This window comes from Panthera leo, chromosome A3 (genome assembly GCF_018350215.1).
Source record: "Panthera leo isolate Ple1 chromosome A3, P.leo_Ple1_pat1.1, whole genome shotgun sequence".
Classification (NCBI taxonomy): Eukaryota; Metazoa; Chordata; class Mammalia; order Carnivora; family Felidae; genus Panthera; species Panthera leo.
The window spans coordinates 120,531,058-120,555,863 of record NC_056681.1 but is presented as its reverse complement, the minus strand read 5'-3'; the positions used below and the strand labels follow the sequence as shown (position 1 = coordinate 120,555,863).

Genomic DNA, 24,806 nt, shown 5'->3' with positions numbered 1-24,806 from the left:
AGAATCTCTCACGACCAAGGAATATTCTCAGATACTGAATATGTCATAAAAATTAATATGAAAAATACTTAAAAGGGAATAAGTGTACCTATAACTTACGTCCAGTATCTTTGCTGTCTTTAAATAGTAATGTCCACCTGTGATGTAATGCAATATAGAAAAGAGTTTAAACAGGTATTCCTGATATTATATGACTTAATGAACTCTAGTCGTTATTATGGTAATGTGCCCTGGGGACAGTTTCCTCAAGTCTGAGCATGTACTTTTGTTTCCTTTTCGAATCTAAATTATTTCTCATTATCATGGAATAAAATAATCTTGAAGATATTTAGAAATATTGATAAATCATTGGCACACATAAGCCTATAATTATACAAGTGGTGGTCTCATGCTGTGAGGCTTGAATTTCTCTGGCTATTTCTTTTACTCAAACATGCCGTTCTGCGAAACAGACACAACAGGCTGGTCAGCATGACCATGTGACATGACCACAGTCTCTTGGCTGAGAGACATTTGTGCCTGGAGTTGGACATCACTGTGGAGACACTGTTCACTTCAGGAAAACTTCGTTCTTCAGGCAATACTTCTAGCCTTCCCCGCGGTGACATCTACGCTCTCCACCCCAGGTGTCCACATCCTTGTCAAAGGGTGAGAGACCTTCTGTAATTGGCGAGATGATTCCAAGACAAGGGGCCAGCCAGGTTGTCTACCTGGAGCATTCCCTAGAAACAGACCCAGTTCCTTTCCCTGTAGGAACAAAACAGATAGCAAGGCAGATTCTGTTTTTTGTTTTTTGTTTTCACGGTGATAAAGGACACATTGATTGTGCTAAAAGAAGTTATTTTCCTAGGGAGCCCTTCTGCCATATATCCTACAGCTATATTGGTTAATACTACACCAGGAAAACCTAGGGTTTATGTTAATAGGTAATTATTTCACATGGCTCAAAATTCTAAGATACAAATATTTGTGAACACTTTGTTTCCCACTCCCGTTTCCCTGAGGCCCCCGTTTTCCTCCCCAGAGACAATCCATTTTCTGTTTCTGCCATGTCTTCTCAGGGCGATGTTCTGCACATTTAAGAGAATGCATGTAAACATTGTCTTTTCCCTTTCACCTCAACAATGGTATATTTCCTACTCTGCAAAGATATAGATTTCTTTTTTCACCTAAGCTATCCTGGATCCACTTCCATTTTGGTACACAAGGAGCTTCCTCATTCTTTCTCATAGCCTCTGAGTATTCCGTAATTTCATAATACCATGGTTTTACCAGTGTCCTATTGGTAACATTTACATTTCTCCCCCACCCCCCAATCTTTGGCCTTCACAGACAGTGCTACAGTGAAAAACCTTGAACATACATCAGTCTGCACGTGAATGAGTGTATCTTTGAAACCAATTTCTAGAAGTGAGGTTTTTTTGGTTAAGGGCAAGCATGTTTGTATTTTTTCTCATTTTTAGAGGTTTTACCTGAAAAAGTAATACATACACTTGGTAAACAAACAAAACCAAACCAAGCAGTATGAGAATATATATAGTGAAAGATGAGTCCCCCCGCCTCCTTTGGCCTCTACTCCCTTTCCATAGGTAGCCATTGTTGTGTGCACACTTCTAGAGAGTATAGGCATATGCAAACATGTATATGTGAAGAAGCATTTGTCATTTGTCTTTGCTTGAAACAAATATATGAGGAACACACACCATTTTGCACCTTGCTTTTTTCACTTAATATATTTTAGAATTCATTGCCTGTGGGTACAGGTCAATCTCATTTTTAAGGCAATACAAGATTTCCTGTGAGGAGACTGACATTAACTTTTTTCATTAAAAAAAGTTAAGGTATAATTTATATACAGCAAATTTTACCCTTTTAAGTACATAGTTCTGCAAGTTTTGACTAATACATACCATCCTTTGTAATTTAGATAGATATTGCCATATAGCCCTCCTGAGAAAGTTGGGTAAGTATGCGTACCTGCCCTTCCACAAACTTCCACAACTGAGAGGTGTCATCGCACTTTTTGATCTTTACCAGTCTGTAGGGGAAAATGGTATGGCATTATCATTTAAAATTTTATTTCCCTTATTATGACGAAGCAAAGCATCTTTTCTTTTTTAATTTTATTTACTTTTTAAAAAGATTTTATTTTTTTTAAGTAATCTCTACACCCAGTATAGGCCTCGAACTCACAACCCCAAGATCAAGAATTGCATGCACCACTGACGGAGCCAGCCAGGCACCCCTATTTTTATTTTTTTTAAGTAAACTGTACACCCAACGTGGGGCTCGAAATTATGACCCTGAGATCAAGAGTTGCATGCTCTCCCAACTGAGCCAGCCAGGCACCCCAGCATCTTTCCATTTGTATAAGATTTATTTAGATGTCTTTTCTTGGGAACTGTCCGTACTTTATTTTTTTGTCCCCTTTTTCTCTTGTGGGTTGGTCGTCTTCTTCATATCAAGTAGGGAATCCTGACATATTAGGAAATTGTCTGGTATATAAATTGCAAAAATTGGAGAAACTTGATGTTCATAGAAACATTAAGTAAGGACTACATTCCCTATACAGCCAATACTTAAATCTTTTTCAATCATTGGGAGGATATTGCATGTACAGAGTTCCAGTTCAGGAGAACTAAACTTCCAAAATGACATTTGGCTTAGAAGATTGTCATGTTTTGTAAAAGTATCAGATATCTGTTATTCTGAAACAAAATAAAATTGCACATATGTGTGCAATTGACTATCTTTGAGTAATTGTCTTTGAGTAAACTACCAGGATTAAAAGAGTGCTTTATCATATATCATATAGCTGACCTGGGTCTCTCTGATTAATACATGTGAATATCCACCAGTTCATTTCAGGCACATGCAAAGATGAAAAGTCTCTTCTGGATGCTTCTTGCCATAGCTCTCCAAGGTGATTACATCATACTGAAATGAAAAATAATTCACAGTTTCGGGTATCTATCTCCAAATTGCATACCTGATGTTTGACACAGATATCTATGTCTTAGGATGCAATGGAGAGGAGTTGAGACATAAGAAAATGAAAAACTGTCTTGTTTTGACATGACATGGAGAAATAAAATTTGCTATCTGGCCCCCAATCCAGGAGAAGACAGCTTGTGAACTACAAATGATGGGAACGAAAGAACTTCACTTGATTTATTTGGATAAATAAATTTATAGAATGTTTAGGAAAGAAACTCCAGGAGGAAGGCGGTGGCAATAGACAGGAGTGACTCAGTACCCCTTCTTACATGTGGACTCAGGGACAGAAGGGTATAATTAAGTCATCCATTATGAGCTTGAACCAGGTGAGCAATGGTCACTGGCTTTGATTTTAATTTGTGTATTGAGATGAAGCTTTTTGCATACTCTGTCATTATATATGACTTTCTTCAAGCATGGATAATTGATACAAGTCATACACATTTGTAGCCTTTTCATTCTTTCTCTTGATGTCTGCACATATCTTGATCAACATCTACATTTGATGTATGTTAATAGAGCTTTCTAATCATTCATGATGAATCTAATCACTCCTAATTGGAATGAAAAGTAATGAAAAGACTTCACACACAAAATCAGATCTTTGAGTTTATTCTTGTTAACTACTCTTTTTGTGTGACTGGCTCATCAAACAACAGAAGCCACTTTCTTTGTGTGTCCTACTCTTCTCCCCTCTGGGCGAAGACTCCAGCACTTTCTTCATTTCTCGTCACTCGCAGGTACTAACCCTCCTTGTGGTCACACACACAGCCTCAGCCTCCTAATTACAGCTTCTCCCTTCCTTTGGCTGGGGCCTGTCTGTGGGCCCAGGAAAGCGGGAGGGGGAAACTGCTTCTCTTTGTTCGTTGTCTTCCCGCCCCTCGCCCCTCGGTGCTCTCTGAGAGGAGCTCTGCCAGGAGCTGGGAGTGGGTGTGGTACGAAGGAGAGAGGTGACTGTCTGGCTTCCCCTCTCTGGGCCTAGCAGTGTTTGAGACATTCTCCTGGGCAACTTCATAGACCCTTTATACATTCTGCTCCTGGGCCTTGACTGACAAACCCACTGACCTGAGCAGTGCCCTTTCTTCCTTTTTTTGAGAGAGAGAGAGGGAGCATGCAGGCACGCAAGAGAACTTGTGTGCAACCAGGGGAGGGGCAGAGAGAGAGAGAGAGAGAGAGAGAGAATCTTAAGCAGGCATCACACCCAGTGCTATCTCATGACAGTGAGATCATGACCTGAGCCAAAATCAAGAGTTGGTCGCTTAACCGTTTAACTGACTGAGCCACCAGGCGCCCTGAGCAGTGCCCTTTCTATTCGCTGGCTGTACCTGTTCCCCTCTTGGCGTCTGTTCCTGCCAGTGTCCTTTTTACCTGTGTCCTTCACCACAGCCAGCTGCCCGGGGACAGGATCTATTTAAAATGACCTCTAGGGGCATCTGGGTGGCTCAGTAGGTTAAACGTCATGGAATACTACTTGAAGAAAGAGGCAGGTTTCTATGTGCTGATATGGAATGATCTCCAAGGTATATTAAGTGAAAACAGCAGGGTACAAAAAAGTGTGTTATATGCCATCTTTATGAACAAAAGTTTTCATAAATATATGCTTATATATAAGCATGAACCATTTGCAACAACATGGATGGAACTGGAGGGTATTATGCTAAGTGAAGTAAGTCACTCAGAGAAAGACAGATATCATGTGTTTTCACTCATATGTGGAACTTGAGAAACTTAACAGAGGATGATGGGGGAAGGGAAGGGGACAAAATAGTTTCAAACAGAGAGGGAGGCAAACCATAAGAGACTCTTGAATGCACAGAATAAAATGAAGGTTGATGGTGGGGGGGGAGGGGGAAATGGGTGATGGGCATTGAGGAGAATACTTTTTGGGATGAGCACTGGGTATTGTATGTGAGCGATGAATCATGGGAATCTACCCCCAAAACCAAGAGCACACTATAGACACTGTATGTTAGCTAACTTGACAATGAATTATATATAAAAAACAAAAAACAGAACACAAAAAACATCAGACTCTTGATTTCGGCTCAGGTCATGATCTCATGGTTTCGAGCCCTAAGTTGGGCTCTGCAGTGACAGTGCAAAGCCTGCTTGGGATTCTCTCTCTTTCTCTCTCTCTCTCTCTCTCTCTCGCTCCTTTTCTTTCTGTTTCCCCCTCCCACCCCACTCTCGCTGTCTCTCAAAATGAATAAGTAAAGTTTATTTTAAAAAACTAACAAAATGACCTCTGGGCCATAGGAAGTGTTCTGTTGATGCTCTTGGTGGGGCGGGCCCTGTTTCCCTCTTGTTTGCGACCTGGCCCCTTTAAGGTTGTCAGTCTCGACCTCCAGAATTAACCACACAAAGATAACAAAACGAGTTTCCATGGGGTCATGCTGAGCTGAGGCTCCTCTACCCTTGAACAGGTTTTATAGCTCCTTCCAGAGAACTCCTCCTCACCAGATCCTCCCTCTCTCATCAACATGTTAGGCCTTTAATGTGGGTCAGTTGTCTAACCTGCTTTTGGCATCTACTGTGAACTTTCCATATGGTCTCACACCTCACTTTGGAATCTGAAATCTATCAAACTTGGTCAGTCAAACCTCCCTATTAAACATCCCGTCATGTTTGTTTTCTTTCTTTCCTTTGAAGGATATTCCTTTTATTTTATTTTTTAATTTTTTAATGTTTATTTATATTTGAGAGAGAGACAAAGAGAGAGCAGGTGGGGGAGGGGCAGAGAGAGAGGGAGACAAAGAATCGGAAGCAGGCTCCAGGCTCCAAGCTGTCAGCACAGAGCCCAACTCCGGGCTCAAACTCAGAAGCCGTGAGATCACGACCTGAGCCAAAGTTGGACGCCTAACTGACTGAGCCACCCAGGCGCCCCAAGGATATTCCTTTTATTTAGAGTGTTATCTCTAGCAAAACTTGCCCCCTGCCAGAGGGCCTCACTCAGATTCATGAAATGGTTTTTATCTTCCCATGTCTCTGGGAGGCCCCTCCGCTTTCTTTATATCTATTTATTTAAATCACATGTTTTTGATTAGGTAACATATGCACATAGTACAAAATTCAAAAGGCGCAAAAGGGAATAGCATGAAAAGCAGATTTCTCCTCAACCCTTATCATTGGGATTCCTGGTCTCTCTCTCCAAAGGTCGCAATGACTGTGAGTTTGGGAGTATATTACCAGAAGTATATATGCAGACATAAGCATATATTTATGAACACTTTTGTTCATAAAGGTGGCATATAACACACTTTTTTGTACCCTGCTGTTTTCACTTAATATATCTTGGAGATCATTCCATATCAGCACATAGAAACCTGCCTCTTTCTTCATGGTGGTCACATTAAATTTCCTCAAGTGGCTGTAACATAATTTATTTTACCAGTTCCATATTTATAAAGTTCAGGTTTACCCTTGTTGCTTGATTTAAATAAACCATTTACAGGGGTGCCTGGCTGGGTCAGTCAGCGGAGCACGCAACTCTTGATCTTGGGGTTGTGAGTTCAAGCCCCACATTGGGTTACTTTTAAGTAACTTTTAAAAGTACTTATTTTAAGAAGTAAATAAAAATACTTAAAAAAAATAATCAATTTACATAATTGTTTGAGCATGGGCTCTGGAACTAGACTGTCTCTGGTTATGTTTCAGCTAGACCACTTACTTGCTGTGTGGCCTGAAGCATGCTGCTAAACTTCTCTGTGCCTCAATTTCTGAATCTCTAAAATGGGAGGAATAATATTTACCTTTTAGAGTTGTGAAGATGAAATGAATTAAAGCAGGTGAAAAGCTTACACCTGTGGTTAGCACACACTAAACACTTAATATACATTAATACTTATTCTTACTGGATAAAAGTGCTCTGCTCCCTCTTGCTGTTCCTGAGCTGGATCTGGAGATCCAGACGGAAAGGAGCTGTTGTTTCTCCCCTGTGGTGTTGGGGAAGGGACTCCCTGGCTTTGTGCTTTGGATATGTGTCTAGTATCTGCTGATCTCAAGGGGGCCTGGGTGCTCTTGGTCTCAGGGTTTTCACAGCTAAGTCTGGGTTCCATGACCTGTGATCTGGTTGTCTCAGCAAGGTGGGGCCTGGTGGTACTTCCTGGGCCTTTGACCTTCTCTGTGGTTCCTACTGGCCCTGTAAACCATTCGAGGTCTGGCTACTTCTCCAGTATAGCCCAGTCCAGGCAGTTGGCTCCGTATTCTCTAGAGTCAGAGCCATGGTCTTCCTATGTTGGTGATCCCTCTGACAAGGTTCATTCTCAGCTGTTTTCCAGAGCTTGAAACAAGTTTCTGGGGCAGCAGCCATCTTGGTCCTTTGTGTTTGCTCATATCCAATGAACGCACCTCTCCAAATTCTGCATCTTCTTTTGGTTGGCTAAAGGTCGACCTGCAGTACTTTCTTCCAGAAAGAAACTGTATTCCCTGACTTTTGGCATGTTGGACAATTTGTCTGTTGCATTTATATTTAAATGATGATAGGTAGGCTGTGTATGATATTCTTGGATCACACTTGTTTTTTTATAAGGATTGCCTCACTGTTTTTTTTATTGTTGAACGTTACTATGGAGAAGTCCAAGGCTCATCTGAAATTTTTCCCTTTATAGATGAGTTGATAATTTTGCGTAAATGTTCAAAAATTTTTTTTTCTTTACCATTGTAGTCTAGTAACTTTATTGAGACATATTTTTATTGACAGTTCAAATTGTTTGTTTTCATCTTTCTTTGCTTTTTTTTTTTCTCAAGCTTTTCTTCTATGTTCTTTACTGGTTTTCATGTGTTCACTGTTTCTTTGTCACTCCTATTGTGGCCCTCAGTTCTGGAGTAGTAAATACCTTTTCTCTCCTCTTTCCTAACTCTTCCAATTGATTTTAAAAATCAGTTTTTTATGTTTATTTATTTATTTTGAGACTGAGCATGAGCGGGGGAGGGGTAGAAAAAGGGAGAGAGAGAATCCCAAACAGGCTCCACACTGTCAGCCCTAATGGGGGCTTCATCTCAAAAACCATGAGATCATGACCTGAGCTGACATCAAGAGTCAGACTCTTAACCGACTGAACCAACACATGCTCCCCCAAAATCAACACTCACGCTATATTTTATCAATGAAATTTAAAAGTATATATAAGGTATAAGGACTAATTAAACAAAGACTTGACTACTAACATCTGGTTTAGAAGTACATCAGCTTAAACTGACAAGTTTATTCTAAAATTTATCTGGAAATTCTAAGGACCTAGAATAATCTTGAAAGTGGCAATCTTGAAGAAGAAGAATAAATATGGAGGACTTACACTTTTAGGCATTAGATTTCTTATGAAGTTACAATTCAGACAATGTGATTTAGGTATTAGGAGAGACAAACAGATGAAGGGAAAAGAAATCCAGAAACAGACCCACACATATACAGTTCCCTGACTTGTGATACGTGTAATTCATGGGGGGAAGATGTTATTTGGAATAATGGTGTTGGGTAAATTGGCTACTCATATAGGAAAAAATTAACCTTGACCCCCTACCTCACTCCACACACCAATTTTTTGATTTTGGCTCAGATCATGATCTCACCGTTTGTGGGTTTGAGCCCTGAATCGGGCTCTGTGCTGACAGTGTGGAGCCTGCTTAAGATTCTCTCTCTTCCTCTCTCTGCCCCTCCCCTGCTTATCCTCTATCTCTCTCTCTCAAAATAAATAAATAAACATTTAAAAAAACCCCAACTTTTTAATGATTTCAAAGCTATATATACAGGTACTTTTTGACCTAGAAATTCTACTCCTTTGTATATTCCCAACAGAAATGAATGTTTATATCCCCCAAAAGACATGTACAAGAGTATTCATAGCAGCCTTTTTCATCATAGTTAAAAACTAGAATCAATTCAAGCGTTAATGGATAAATCATGTCACATATATCTAATAGAATACTATGTAATATTGCAAAAGAATGAACGATTGCTATTCAAACAATGTGGATGAATATCATCAACATAATGTAAAGTAGAAAAACCTACACATATACAAGAGTACCTACTATATGTTTTCATTTATAGTACATTTAACACTAGACAAAACTAATTGATAGTGGATGATAGTAATCGAAACAGCAATTACCCGAGACTGGGAGGGGACAAGAAAGAACCTTTTTGGGTGTTGGTAATGTTCCATATCTGTATCAGAATGAGGGGTACATGGGTGTAGTTAACTTTTAAAAAATTTATCAAGTATACATCTAAGACTTTGCTGTATATAAAGTCTACCTCAAAGAAAACAAATTTTAACACTAACTCATGTTTTTGTTTTTGTTGTTTGTTTGTTTGTCTTTAAAATAGGCTCCATGCCCAACATGGGGCTTGAACTCGTGACCTTGAGATCAAGAGTAGTATGCTCAGCCGACTGAGCCAGCCAGGTAGCCCACTAACTCATGTTTTAACTTCAGTTGTCTAGTCATTTTCTCCTTGACCCCTTGTGTCTCTGCTTTGAGTGCTTGTTATATACAGGTTATTTTTTCCCTAGAGATTACTTTTTCTTTAGTTTCTAGAGATAATGGAATTTTTTTGGTCATAATTTTCTCTGGCTTTGTGACAAGATCTTTCTGCCATGGTTCTTTATCTGCCAATTATTTTCCCTATTGATTCCCTCCTTTTTTGTTGTATTTTTGTAAAGATTTGTGCTGTTTCCCTAGGGCACTATTTTAAAAAATTATTTTTAAAGTTTATTATTTACTTTTGAGAGAGAGAGAGACAGACAGAGCATGAGCAAGGGAGGAGCAGAAAGAGAGAGAGACAGAGAATCCGAAGCACGCTCCAGGCTCTGAGCTGTCAGCACAGAGCCCGATGCGGGGCTTGAACTCACGAACTGTGAGATCATGGTCTGAGCTGAAGTCAGACACTTAACCGACTGAGCCACCCAGGTGCCCCAGTAAGGGCACTTTTCCTGGCAGGGCTGTCCCACTGTACATCTCCAAAGGACAATCTCCAAATAGTGTCCTCTCCAGAGGGTGCCATCCACATGAAATACAATATGAATGTTGGCTCCTGGAGACCCTGCTACTTGGACTACCTATATGCTGAAGTACTTGTGGGGAAGGGCCCAAAGCGGAGCGCCATACCTCTCCCCGAGCCCCCATAATCTAAGCAGAGTCTGTATGTGTGCTGGTATGAGCTGGCCTCGTGCTTCCTCTTCTTCAGAGGAAAAGTTTAGCAACTGCAGGGCAGCTTATTACTGACGGCTATTCTTCCACCTGGCGTCACCATGCCAAGACTGTGGGCCTACAACCTTCTTTCTTCACCTGCTCCCCTCCCCCCCTCAGTGGTCTCAAATGGAGTCCAAGAAAACTTTAACAGCTGGCCTGCACCAAGTGTGGTTCTAAGCAAGGTACTGTTGGTTCTAAGCAAGGATTTCAGGAATCCACTTGCATTCCCAGGAAGGTTTGAGCATTCCGAGTTCTGCCAGCTCTGCAATATGCAATCTCTCTGCCTGGATCTCCTTTCTTACTTGAGTTGGATCCTCACCATAGAAAATAGCCTTCCTTCATATATGTTAAGGTTTAGGGTAAAAGTGACTTGGCCAGTATGTCAAAGATTACATTTCTTATTTTCCTTGTTGTTTTCAAGTGATTGAAAATATTTTGCTCTCGGGGCGCCTGGGTGGCTCAGTCAGTTAAAGGTCCAACTTCAGCTCAGGTCATGATCTTGCCGTTCATGGGCTCGAGCCCCGCATCGGGCTCTGTGCTGACAGGTCAGAGCCTGGAGCCTGCTTCATATTCTGTGTCTCCCTCTCTCTCTGCCCCTTCCCCACTCACACTCTGTTTCTCTGTGTCTCTCAAAAATACATAAATGTTAAAAAAAATGTTTTTAATATTTTGCTCTCACAGACAATGCTGCAATTGTACATAACTGTTTCTATATATGCAAGTGTATCAGTAGAATAAATCCCTGAGATTAGAATTCTGGCTAAAAGGATATGTGCACTTATCATTTGAACAGGTATCACCAAATTGCTCTCCCCAGAAGTTGTATACTGATTTATATTCCCATCAGTAAGCATGCCCATTTCCCCAGACCCTTGTCAACACCATGGACTATAGTACATTTTGGTCTGTGCCATTTTTTTTTTCTTAATTTTTTTTTTTAACGTTTACTTATTTTTGAGACAGAGAGAGACAGAACATGAACGGGGGAGGGGCAGAGAGAGAGAGGGAGACACAGAATCGGAAGCAGGCTCCAGGCTCTGAGCCATCAGCCCAGAGCCCGACGCGGGGCTCGAACTCACGGACCGAGAGATCGTGACCTGAGCTGAAGTCGGACGCTTAACCGACTGAGCCACCCAGGCGCCCCCCCCCCTTTTTTTTTTTTTTCTTTTAATTTTTTTGGTCTGTGCCATTTTAAGAGGTGAAAAATGGAGTCTCGGTATATTTTGAAATAAAAATTTTCTCATTTCCTGGGTTTAAAAGTCATTTGTCTTAGTGTTTCCTTTGTACCTCCTTTTCTATAAACTGTGTATCCATATCATTGGCCCATTTTCCGTTGGGTGTTGGTCTTATTGATTTACAGGGGACTCTTTATATCAAGGAAATCAAAACCCTTTGTGATATGAGGTACAAATATTTTTCCCAGTTTGTCATTTATGTCTTGATTTTGCATATAGCAATCATTGCTTTATTGATTTTGTTTATTCATGACATAGTGGTTATGGACTCTTCTCTGATAATTTCTGTTTTGTGTTTTTTACATCCTGAGAAGTGATCTTCACTGTAATACAAGGTGAGTCCCTTTGTGGTCACCACCCATGGTAAAACAGGGTTCACAATGAATTCCTCAACATCATGCAATATGGCTTAAGGATCAGATTTTGTTGGAGAAAACTATAAGCCAGGAGTGAGCAGGAAGAGGAAAAAGTGACTAGCCCTCTATCTTCTCATCATCCTGTGGAGAAGCACATCAGGACCTAAGCAATCAGCTGAACACAGAGTGGGTTTGAGTTTCAATGGAAGGATGCCCTGTCCTCCCCCATTATTCTTTCTTCTTATAGGGCTAGCCTAAAAGCAATATTATCTGGGGTGCAGGGTAATCAGATACCGAGCACCAAGAAGTCTAGATTTGGTATTTAGGAGTATGAATATTTACAGGAATTATGTAGGAAAGTCAGCTGCCCAAAATTTGGGAGGTTGTATAATAAAAATTGAGGAAGGTAAATATGCTGATTTCCTAATCCTTTATAGCTAGGGGGCCAAAAGATTTCATCTTTTAAAGCTGATAAATCAGATAAAGAGGTATAATGCACTAACTCGTACAAAGGAAAACCCTAAGACTGATACTATAATCAACTAAAATTGGGTCAAGTTCTTGGTTTCAACAATAAAATCCATATTAACTACTTTAGGCAGAAAGGGAGTTATTAGGTAGCTCATATAAGTGTTGGAAAGGCTGGAAGAACAGGCTATAAGCTGAACTTCTAGAAGAGCTCTCAGAACCACACTGTAGAACCAGCCTGGCAAGATAGCTGCAGCCACAGCCAGCATCAGCTGAGCCCAGGAAGGCACTTCCTCGAAACCAGGAGTTGCTGCCTCCAACATGCAGGAAGATCTCAGCACAGGATGCTCTTCCCCATATAGCTGCATGGCTCCCTCCCTAGGCCAGTCCCCAGTTGGCTTCCACTCCTGGGTCTCAAGTTGGCAGACTAAATTTTGTCCTAGACCCTTAGAACCTAAATAATGACCTTGGGCTTCTATAGAGGCTCAGTATAAATCTGTCAGTGTTCTCAGCTTTCAACCATTACCACCTGCCTGCTTCAGGGTAAATTCTGCCTTCAGTGTTCTTCTTTTAGAGCAACTGAGTGGTTTCTTTCCCCAGGATCTAGGAGAACCATTTTCTGAGGGGGAAGAGTGGGCTCCACCTAACTGTGTACAGAACTGACTCTCCCCAATTTATAACTTGCCTTCTAGGGAATGAATATGATTTGAAGGCTCATGTCCATGGTAAGCATTTAAAATCATTTCTTATTTAAAAAAATTTTTTTAATGTTTATTTATTTTCGAAAGAGAGAGAGAAAGAGAGAGAGAGCGAACAGGGGAGGGGCAGAGAGAGAGGGAGACACAGAATCCGAAGCAGGCTCCGGGCTCTGATCTGTCAGCACAGAGCCTGATATGGGGCTCGAACTCACGAATTGTGAGATCATGACCTGAGCCAAAGCCAGACGCTTAACCGACTGAGCCACCAGGCTCAGGCCCAAAATAATTTCTTATTTAATAGATGAAAAATATATATTTTTTGACATGTGAGACAGCCTTTGATACCAGAAGGTGGGCCCCCAGTTCAGTGCCCATGTCATTCCCTCTCACATAGACTCACTGGTGTGTTCTTCCCTTCCAAGTCTGCACACCATGCCCATACGCTCTCTGGGGAGATTATTTTTAGTCATCAAATTCCTTAACATGTTGGTGATGAATTTCTGCTGGAGAATTTTTTTTTTTTTTTTTGCATTTAAAAAATCAAATCACAGCATGAATTTCATCTGGGGACCACATGTCTAGGAAATTAATTATTTCAAACCCAAGGGCATAACCGGCCACAGCTAAAATGGATCTGGTTTATGGTTCTGCCATATTTGCTCATAATGCATTGAACCCCCGACAGAATCACTGTGCTACATGCTGGGCTCTGGCCAGTAGCCTTGTAACAACTGTCTTCTGGTATGACTTGGATATTTGGGACCTGAAGTTTGAGGGAGTTTGTCGTTTCCAGAAATGGAGAACAGGGACTAGGTAAAATGATCAATTTTGAGGGATTCTGAGGCCATCACATGCAGATGCAGATGTAAGAAAACGGAACCACAAAAAGTTTTTGAAAAATCTGCTACCTGTATTAATGTTGATTATGGTTATGAGAGGAAGTTAGATTGTAAGTTCCTTCAAGGAAAGGAAGGATCTCATCCCCTAGTGCATACCTGCTTGGAACAGGGACAATGAGGATGAGGGGAAATAACACCTTGACCTCATGAAGAAAAAAAAGCAATGTCTTCTATAGCTGCCCTTCAATAAATAATCATTGAATGAGGGGCAGTGAAGGATAACTATACCCCTTAAGGAGTAATTCAGCTAAACTTTGTATCTGTGCTTGTGCACATCCGTGTGGGGAGGGGGGTTCTTTCTCAGAAAGGCATTTCCCAATGGATAAAGCCTTAGAACTGAACTGGAAGACTTGGATCTTGTATACATCACCATATGACTCTGAAATTTAGTGTATTCTGGGGGCACCTGGGTGGCTCAGTTGGTTGAGCGTCCGACTTCGGCTCAGCTCATGATCTTGCGACTCGTGAGTTCGAGCCCCACATCGGGCTCTGTGCTGACAGCTCAAAGCCTAGAGCCTGCTTCAGATTCTGTCTCCCTCTCTCTCTGCCCCTCCCCTGCTCACACTTTATCTCAAAAATAAATAAATATTTCAAAAATTTAACTTGAAACTTAGTGTATTCTGAATAAGTCATTTATGAACATATACTAAGCATGTGGACTAGTGCATTTATTCAGAAAAGCAATCCAGCTTTATCAAGAGAATTTGAGTGAGAGTAATTGTCATGGCCATGTAGTCCTTTAGAGAAATTCACCTCAGCCCATAAGGGCATCTTCATGAGGATGTTCATTGCATGTAGAAAGCGTGAAGCAACCTAGTTTCCATCTCTAGGGGGATGGGTAAGTAAAACATGAAGGACGTTTATCACAAAATACTCTGCAGCAATTGGAAGTGATGAATTAGAGATACACAGAGAAATATGGATAGACCTTTAAAAGTAGTCTTGAGTAAATAAATAAAATGGAACAATATCATACCGCAGTTTCATGTTGGCTAGTTAAAATCACATCCATGGAAAGCAACATGCATTTATGAAAGATACATACGCACTTGAGGACATATCCCAAACATACTAGGAAGGATACCTATGGGGTGGGGATTGGAAAAATAACGTCATAAGAGAGGGGATTTATCTAAAACCAGTGATGAGAATATGGCATAATCATCTCCAGCCTAATGAGAAACATAGCAAAAACTGCCACTCTTCACCCCCCATAATTGGAATTGTTCCCCTCTCCCTGCCTGCCTTAATGGGGTTTCCTTTTTCAAATTGTTCTTTAGTCACTCATGGCTTTTCCTATACTCTGTTCATTGATAACCCTTGATAATGCTTAGAGTTCATTATTCAAATATTCTTCTGCTCCTTAAACTTTTGTAGGCAAATTAAGTATTAGATGTGAATAGAAAGTAATGAGGGGCACCTGGGTAGCTCGGTTGGTTAAGCCACTGACTCTTGATTTTGGCTCAGGTCATGATCTCACAGTTCGTGAGTTTGAGCCCCGTGTCAGGCTCTGCAGTGCAGAGCCTGCTTGAGATTCTCTCTCTTTCTCTTTCTCTCTCTCTCTCTCTCTGCCCCTCCAGCACACTGTCTCAAAATAAATAAATAAACTTAAAAAAAAAAGTAATGAGTTTTTAAGCTTGATCCAAATAAGTGTTATTTCCTGCAGAGATTCCAGCAGTTCTGTCAATGCTCGAAACAGTTTTGGTATTTCATGTGTGTGCATGTATGCACGTGTGTGCACATTTAAGGCTCAGCCAAACCTTCTGTTATTTTAAAACCTAGCCTTACTTACCTGGTCAGTGTCCACCCCTTCAACCTCAACTCATTCCGGGCTCCCCGCCTTGCCCACAGTGGTCTGGGCACAACCCACCTCTTCTTCATCTCTGCAGCACATGGAACCCATTCTTGCTTGGGGATTTTCCAACAGTCATTTGTCTTGTCTGAGAGTCTTGTCCTGGTCTTCCTTCTCAAGTTGGGTTCCTTCTGAAATGTTATATCCTCAGAGAGGCTGTTTCTGATCACCCAAATAAGAGCCATCTAATAACCTGCTTCCCCGCCACCTTGCTTTTATTCTTCCCATTGCCACTACGATCAGGCATTTGTTTAATGGTTAACTGTATCCCCACCTTGAAAAAAAGTTGCATTTCCTCTACCTAGAAAGGTGCCTGCCACCTGGTAGGTGCTAGGAAATTTTGTTGAATAGATTGGACAGTATGATTAACTCAGATCTTTGTACCTGAGGTCCCAAAGTCAAGCAGCCTGAATACAAGGGGTTATTATAGATTCTTTCACCCTTGCTAATTTATTATAATTTATTGTTTATTATTTTACTCTATCACTTCACACTTCACCATGTACCACATATGTCTCTCTATAAACAGCATGTATCTGTTAAACGTATCTGTTCCTCTTACTAAGTTGTGGACTTCTAAAAAGAAAGAACTATGTTTCTAATTTGTACCTCCCTTGGAGGACTTAACACCAAACTCTGATATTCCAAGTACTAGATACATATTTTTGTCCCACGGAACTGAATATGAATGGTATGAATGTGTGTGTGTATGTGTGTGTGTGTGTGTGTGTCTGTGTGTGTGTGTGAGAGAGAGAGAGAGAGAGAGAGAGAGAACAATTGTGTGGGTCTATTTGGGTACATTTTGTGGCAGTGATTTTTAGACTCATTTTGAGTGTCTACTTACATTTAGAAAGTGCAAATTTGGACAGACATCAAATTTCTGGGCCACGTTGTCATAACGGCCTATATTCTGTGGGACATAAGACAAAATGGAAAACTGGTAAATGAAAATAAATTCACGTATTTAAGATGGTAACAACCAATTTACACCATACTGTGCTCCTTTCTACATAAAATCAATGGCATAAGGGAGTTAAAAGGGGGAAAGGCCACAAAAACCATGGCTAACCCAGCAACTAAAGTAGGTAGAGCATACAGCCCATGGGCAACTTGAGAACTGACCCTGTGACCCGCTAATTTTTCTCCGCAGTGACCAGCACAGTGCATAACAGATAGGAAACACTTAACAAAATTTGTGAAGTGATGGATTAAATGAAAAATGGATACATGAAAAGTAATGACTTTTTTATATGACTCATAAGTTGGCTCAGGAGCCACTGGCTCGGGAGACTCGAGTGAAGGAGCTCCAAAAATGTGGCATCATTGACCTAAGTGTGGGATCTCTCTAGAACACATATTTAGCCATAGAAGTGGCATTGCTATCCATCAAGTCACTATCTTCCAGTCTCTTAGGCTAGAAACTTTAGAAGCTTGTGTGACTCACCCACTTTACTTGTCTAACACGCCTAAGCAGTCATTAATTCTTGCCAGAGTTACCTCAGAAACATCCCCAGCTCCCATCGCCTTATTGCCTAATTTCCAGACAACAGCCTCTTGATTGGGATCTGGCCACCAATCTCTCTCCCCTTTACAACCCTCTCTTTGCTCACCCAAGTTACGCTCCTGCAACCGGCACGTTAAACAAGCTGGAGCTGGGAGGATTCGAGCAGAAAGCAACTTTTTTCTACCTTATGACTGGCCCTTCAGAATTGCTGTCTCCACTCTTTCCCCACTACCCATGGTTTTCTGCTCCCTTTCACGTATTGAGAAGTTCAGTCCAATGTCATTTCAAAACTTCAGTGTCTTATCCAAATTAGAGTTCTCCCTCCTGCTAGTGTGGGTCGCAGCCAGACTCGCAAACGTGGTTCACGGTCCTTTGTTCTTTGTCTCACCCCCTCTTGCACTAGCTGGGCCCAGGAGAGAGAGGGAGTTAGAGAGAAAGAGGCAAGGTGTTCAGTGGCTGTAGCAGTTGCAATCACAGGGTCCTCTCCTCGGTGACTGGCAGATCTAAAGGGTATGTCTCTAGTGGGGTGCTTTGGAAGATTTGTTGAGAGACCCTCCCTGGGATAGCGTACGATAGCATTGCTTGGATGATACCCACGTCAGCTGGCTCTTGAAATTCCCCCCTTATCACCCGGATTCCAGCACCTACACCGTGTGGCCTATGTTGGAATCATCTAGAAAAGCCTCTTCGAGTATATAAGATAATGAGTCCAACTCTCTTTTTCATGTTCTCGTGGCACAGACTTTTCTATTGTTTCTGTAAATGCAGCTTATTCCCTCTGGGGACCCATTGGTTTTGCTCGGCTGCCCGAGGTACCACCAGCCAGCCTTTCATTAAGGATTTTTTTTTTCCAGTGGAACGAGAAGGCAGCCTCTAGGTCCGTTCTTTTAGCCTTCTCTGCAAAGCTTGGGGGTGTGGGGAGGTCTAACTGAGGCAGAGCAAGCTCGAGACCACTCTTTGCCAGTCCTGCCTAGACAGTCTTATATCTGGCTTAGAATGTGTGCAAATGTGGGGGAGACATAAACCCATTGTTCTCAGCTTTGGAGCCCCAGCCAAAACCCTGAGAAAGGAAGAGGCCTATTTTAACATGCTGTTATGTTCCTTTAAAAACATCAGAAACTGTTTTGCTTTGTTTTAATTAACTGTTGTAAGCTTACAATGCCTGATTTTGAAGTCCTAGAAAAGACATTTTAGCAAGCTAAGAAAGAGATGGCTGAAACCCCATCATTTTGTAAATGAGAACCCAACGTGCAGGAAAGTTGGCTGACTTACGGAAGACCACACAGCTAGTAATGACTGACCGGGTCTGGAACCTAGACCTTTGGCTTCCAAATTTTATGCCCTTTAAGATTCTGCACACTATGCTGCTTCTATCCTGCTTCTTAATGTTCTTCTCCTTAAGGGGGACCAGAGACATTTATGCCTAAAATAAAGCAACCCGTGTGTAAGGTTCAAATGAAAAGAATACATACTTTTAACGATTTTCAAAGCCTGTAAACTGGATGGTATGATTATGGATGGTTTTAATTTTTTGGCTTACCTGTACTTTCTAAATTTTCTGTGATGATCATATATTTTGGATCATATATTCCTTTTAGCATAAGGAAACAAAACATAGACAATTACTCTTTTCAAGTACATGTCTCTATTATAGGAAATAGCTCCATATAAATGAAAACAAAATTGCATTCATATACTTTTTGTTAAGTCCATTTAAGCAGAATAATAAGACCTGCGTTATAGTCCTGGGGCTACTTAACTGTGTGACTTTGAGTTAGTCACTTGAACTCTTTGGGAATCACTTCCTCAAATGTCATGTGTAGAGCCTGGGCTGGATAAAAATCTAAGGTATTTTCCAATTCTAAAAATAAAAACTATTTCTTAAAAGCCTTGTGGGGAGCAATTATGAACATTTATATGAAAGTCTTAGAATATAAAGCTCCATGTAAATGTGTGGCAGCAAAGGACCATGATTTCTCATCGTTGTCCAACAAGGACCTTCCAATCAAGTGAGATCAGCCTTGTTGATTCATCTAAGCAGGACGCTTTGCCTCTATGTTTTCCCTCAAGGTCCGCACTCAACGCTTGGCCCAGCTTCCTCTGAGAAGTCTCTCGGACTACCCCAGCCCTCGTTGATGCCCCTTCCAGTCCCTGTGGACTCAGCCCGGCACTGTCCCGTTTAGCTAAATGTCTGATACTCTTCGGCACTGCACGTTGTGATATCTTGTGTATTAGATTTTCTTCTCCAGTTCGTTGCCTGCAGAGGGCAGCTATACTCGCTGCCCCCATGTCCCCAACTACCGTCCCAAGTAGGCTAAGCACACAGGGCATCCTCCATAATCTTTGTTAGTGAGAGGTGTCCATTAGGAGGAGGCACGTCCAATTAGAGACTCCAGATACATGGGGTCCCCAGCTGTCCTTGGCACGGGTTGCCCTCCGCAGCCAATCTGGGTCTAGAAGAAAATGCAAGTGATCCCTTTTTCTCCAGCTTCCTCTGTTTCTTTCCCCTCCCCGGCTCTGGGCGGCTAACTCTGGGTTGCTTTCTGCTGTTGTCACTTCCTGGAATTGGACCCATGCTTTGGATCTCTTCTGGAAAAGGGATCATGGGTCTCCTTACACTGCTGGCTCCAGGCGACCTTCCTTAGGCCAGGCCAAGGGAGTGGAGTCCGCCAGGCCACTAAACTATCTGGGGTATGATCTGGGCCTCTTGGCTGAGAAGCCCAAAACACTTGCTGCCGCCGGTTCTGGTGAGTTTTACTCTCTCCCAGGACCTGGGGAGGAAGGAGGAAGAGCCACTTCTCTCCCTCGCCTCCCCTAAGTGGCTCTTCGGCCCTCCCTGCCTCCTCCTCTTCCCTGGCTGCCTCCCCTTTTCTCCTCTCCCTAACCGATGTCCCTCTGGCCGGCTCTCTGACAATCGGCTTTCGTTTTCTTCCCTCTGTTACTTCCTCTTCTTTCCAGCCCAGTTCTCGCCCTGTCCGTGGACATTTCCGTTCAGTTATTTCTGCTCGCAGAGCCAACGGGAAGGGAAGTGATGGCCACTCTTTTCGTGCCAGGCAGGGACCTAGGTGATTTCCAGACATTTTCCTCATTGTAAGAGTGAGTCTCGGTTGTCCGTTTAACATGGGGAAACAGAACGGTTGCTTCAGACGACACCTCAGAAGCTGCTCACAGCCGTCCCCACTCCCCACCGGAGTTGTTTCCTGCCCTGACCCACAGCACTGGCCCAGGGGCGGTGGTGGCACTGACCCTGGGGTGAGATGTCAGAGGGGGAGTTGAAGCCCTCCGAAGTAGGCCACGTATGCTGTGCCGCACCGTTCTGAGCTCTCTGATAAGGCCTTCTGTGCACACTGCCTCAAGCCACACATCCAAAGTGAAATGTGGGTGTTTTAATCACTGAAGAGAATCCTTAATACTGCTCCTTCAGCACATAGTTGCTTCTCTCGCGCCAGGAGCTGCAGGGAGCCTATTGCTTCCCATCCTGAACTGCTTCCAGAAGCGTTAGGTGATGCTCAGTACAATTTTCAGTTGTTATCATAGGAGGCCCTTAGAGACGCTTCTCAATTCTAGCAATTAGCCACACAGGGGTCAACCAAGTGTTCTCAGCTCTAATTAACAGCTGTGTTGAATCTGGGACACATGCAATTCCTTTGGGGATACGCTCTTCAAACAGAAACAAAACCAGAATATCAAGCTCTTCCTCCTTATCGGAGGCCTCGAAGTCTGAAAATTATCGCCGAGGGTATTCTCAATAAAAATGCCGGGAAGCTGAGTGGCTTCAGAGCCGAATGTCTGAATTTAAAGGTACAAAGATCATCTCAGCTCTACCATGAAACTATCCCGTGGGGCCCATGAGGCTCCAGGGAGTGCTGGGTGTGGGGAGGGGATTAGGTGCCTCCCAGATGCTCGCCTGGAGCCCAGCTACACCCAGCAGGACTACATGATATCATCGCCCCATGAATCAAAGGCTTGCTCTCTGGCTTCAGAAGGAAAAGGAACAGGAACAGGATACTTTGTGTCAGGGCTCCTGCCCCAAGCGGGAACCATGCTGATGCCGGCTCAAGTTGTCTCTGGGCGTGCTGGCTGCCTGCCCTCCCTGACAGCTGCGGGAGTTCTGTAAGAAACCTGAGGGAGAATTTCCTTTGCGGCCATGACTGAGAACCCAGGATCAAGAGCTCTGCAGGCAGAAAAGACATTACTCTTCAAATATCACAAGTCATCTACTAGGGTCAAGAAGCAGCCGGCAAAAAGCAGGACAGCTGGCTGTCCGGCCCTGAATGGAGAAAATGTTGTTCCGCTGGGAACCAGCCAGTTGAATATTTCTTCACTGACAGCAAATGCAACAGAGGCATTTAAAACCAAGTATATTTTAACGCTGTGATATTTCAAGTGAATAGAAAGATACAGAACAACACCTATGGCCCCAGAGTGTAAACATTAACTTCGTGCCGTGGTTTCTTCCATCTTTTTTCTAGATGTTTTGTGTATATGTTTGAAACTTCCCCTGCTTCCCCTGGCCCCCGACCCCATTAGCCTCCGAGGTTGATATGTATCCTCTTGTGTTTCCACAGGAGCGTATATTCTTACTAACTATGGAGGTATCCGTAAGCCGACAATATCCCTCTGTTTTTGAGATGTGTGTCTGTGGAATCATTCTGTGCCCCTCATTTTGCAAACTGTTTTTACTTCTCTCAACATGTTCCCAAATCATCCACATTAATACATATAAATCTAGCTCATTTAACCTCAGAGAGGTGTTTTATTGTATTTTATGACTCTATCAAAATGTATTTATCCGTTCCCTTCTCGATAAACATTTAGTAACTTAATTTTTTTGACTCACAAACGTTGCTGTAACCCCAAATAGCTTTTGTCTATATGGATTTTATCTACTGATCTTTATGGTTTGAAATTAAAACTGAGAAATTTTAAAAATATCTCTGTATTAATTCATTTAAAAATAGCAATAATAAGCCTACTACATTTTACCATAAATAACATGCTTTTAAATAAAAAAAAAATAGCTGTATTTTACTACACAAAAATATTAGTGAGAAGGTCATTGTTTTTGCATTTTTACAAATCTCTTTAGTGTTTGGCTTGATAGAAGTTGGCTGGCTCTTCATATCTGCTTCTGTATTCAACCTGCTGTAATAAGTTCTTGGTTAAAGCATAGGATGACAAGCAGGCCTCACCCAAATATGTAGTTGGAAAGGGGAGGAGTATTTTAATAACCTTCTTAGATGATTTGGATATTCTTCATCAAAGATACTAAATCAAGAGTCTACAAGTGACAGTTTCTTAAAGTTTAGTTCCAAATGTGGAATCTGAAATTGTGTCAATGAGTTTCTCATCCTTTGTTACACTAAAACCCATTGATCTTTCTTGGTCATTTGGGAGACATTGGTTCACTGAGTTATACATGCCTTACAAATGTCAGCAGGTTTTATTATATAATATCAACCCCCCCCCCACATTTATTGGGGTGCCTGGGTGGCTTAGTCAGTTAAGCGTTTGACTCCTCATTTTGGCACAGGTCATGATCTCACGGTCCCTGAGTTTGAGCCCCGCATTGGGCTCTGTGCTGATGGTGCAGAGCCTGCTTGGGATTCTGTCTCCCTCTCTGTCTCAGCCCCTCCCCCACTATCTCTCTCTCTCTCAAAATAAATAAATAAATAAATAAATAAACATAAAAAAATTAAGAAAAACACATTTATTTATATCACCACTGATTTAATCATAAAAACATTTTTTAAAATTGGGAAACTGTCAAGGTCATGGTAGTGAATACAAATTTTCCAAAATTCTAACTTTGCTTGAAAGCTCAAAATTTATCTTTGGCAACAGATGTAGTCAGTTCCTTGAAGTGACAGGCTCACTTTGTTCATTTATGAGAAAATGCCTGCCAAAATCCCAAGTCTGAATAACCATAGTTTTTTAGTCTTTCTTTCAAGTAGAAAGGGTGTTCTATGAAAAAAGCAGCTAGTTCAGCTCATAGCTCAAAAAAAAAAAAAAAAAGCATGTGTTTTGCCGTGAGACACCATCATACTTCAGTGTGCAGAAATGCTTGATGTGTATTTTCTGTTTCATTACACAGAATATTAATATTAAGAAGACATGTACTTCAGAGTTGAGATTTAATAAAATGTATAAATAATTTTTATTGCTTCGTCAGTAAAATTAATAAATAAAAGGGCACCTGGGTGGCTCAGTCTGTTAAGCATCCAACTTCAGCTCAGGTCATGATCTCACGGTCTGTGAGTCAAGCCCCGCGTCGGGCTCTGTGCTGACGGCTCAGAGCCTGGGGCCTGATTCGGATTCTGTGTCTCCCTCTCAGGCTGTTCCTCCCCCCACCCCCTCACTCTCTGTCTCTGTCTCTGAAAAGTGAATAAACCTTAAAAAAAATTTTTAAATTACTAAGTAGAACTGGATGATGATGATGGTGATGATGATGATGACGATTTTACTTCAAGCCCCTGACAATAAAGAATACAATGACGAGCAAAACAGTTTGGCACCATTCGATTTGTACTAAATCACCAGCGGTTTTACCTACAATTGCTTCTGCATCATCAGTACAAACAGCAACACATTGAAGTGTGTTGGCAGATAGTGCAGAGTATAGATCTAAGGATGGAATTGCTGGGGCCTAGTTCAATTCTACTAAATAACACTAAATTGCTCTTCAAAGAGGTTGTGCTCTCTCAGATATCTACCAGCCATGTATAAGAGTTCCTATTGCTCTACAACCTGGCCAACTTGGAACTTGTCTTTTAATTATGGTTTTGGTGTCTTGGTATAGACATTTTAAATTCTATTTTGAAATATGCCCAGAGAATTCTGTCCTTATCATTCTGTTCTTAACAAGGCCTCAAGAGAAACTATTTTACCAGAGCCTAACTGACTGGGTTCTTGCCAAAGACTAACCAACCGGAGGGAAGGGAAATATCCAACATCAGCCCCCTCTAACCTTCTTGTCTCATCTAAACAAAACTGAGAAGCACTTGGAAAGTCGCAGCCCAGGGGCAAAGGCTCATTAAAAGTCTGTGACCTAACCATGGGACAATAGAATACTTACTTCCCCTGCCCCCACACTTCACACCACCAGAACAAGAAGGCCCCTGTATACTAACAGGGGAATACAACAGACAGAATTGCATATCCCAGACATTATTTAATAAGAAGTCTTCAGAGACACCTAAAGACAAGAGGGCAGACAGAAACAAGGACACCAGAGGAAATTTTAACCTCGGACACCTATAGCTATAGCAAATGGTAAACACAGTGTAACCCCAGTCAGCTAAATATAAAATCACACACTGAAGGACTATTTACCCCAGTTCCTTTTACCCATGTGTCACGTCTGGCTTTCAACAAAAAATTACAAGGCATACTAAAAGACAACACAGTTTGAAGACACAGAGTAAGCATGACAACCAGACTCAGCTATGGCAGAGATGTTGGAATTATCAGACTGAGAATTTGAAACAACTATAATTAATATGCTATGAGGGGTGTCTGGGTGGCTCAGTCAGTTAAGTGTTAGATTCTTCATTTCAGCTCAGGCCATGATCTCATGATTTATGAGATCAAGCCCCACGTTGGGCTC

The 24,806-nt window shown here is 41.8% G+C and overlaps 1 long non-coding RNA gene across 1 annotated transcript; it reads right to left on the bottom strand.

Moving 5' to 3' along the window:
- Positions 1-441: 441 nt before the first annotated feature.
- On the bottom strand, positions 442-18,791 carry LOC122215135. Its single transcript, XR_006200255.1, has 5 exons — positions 18,741-18,791; positions 16,541-16,606; positions 2,821-2,937; positions 1,978-2,038; positions 442-747 (listed from the first exon to the last, which is right to left on the bottom strand). It is a non-coding gene; the product is annotated as an uncharacterized LOC122215135 (long non-coding RNA).
- Positions 18,792-24,806: the final 6,015 nt, after the last annotated feature.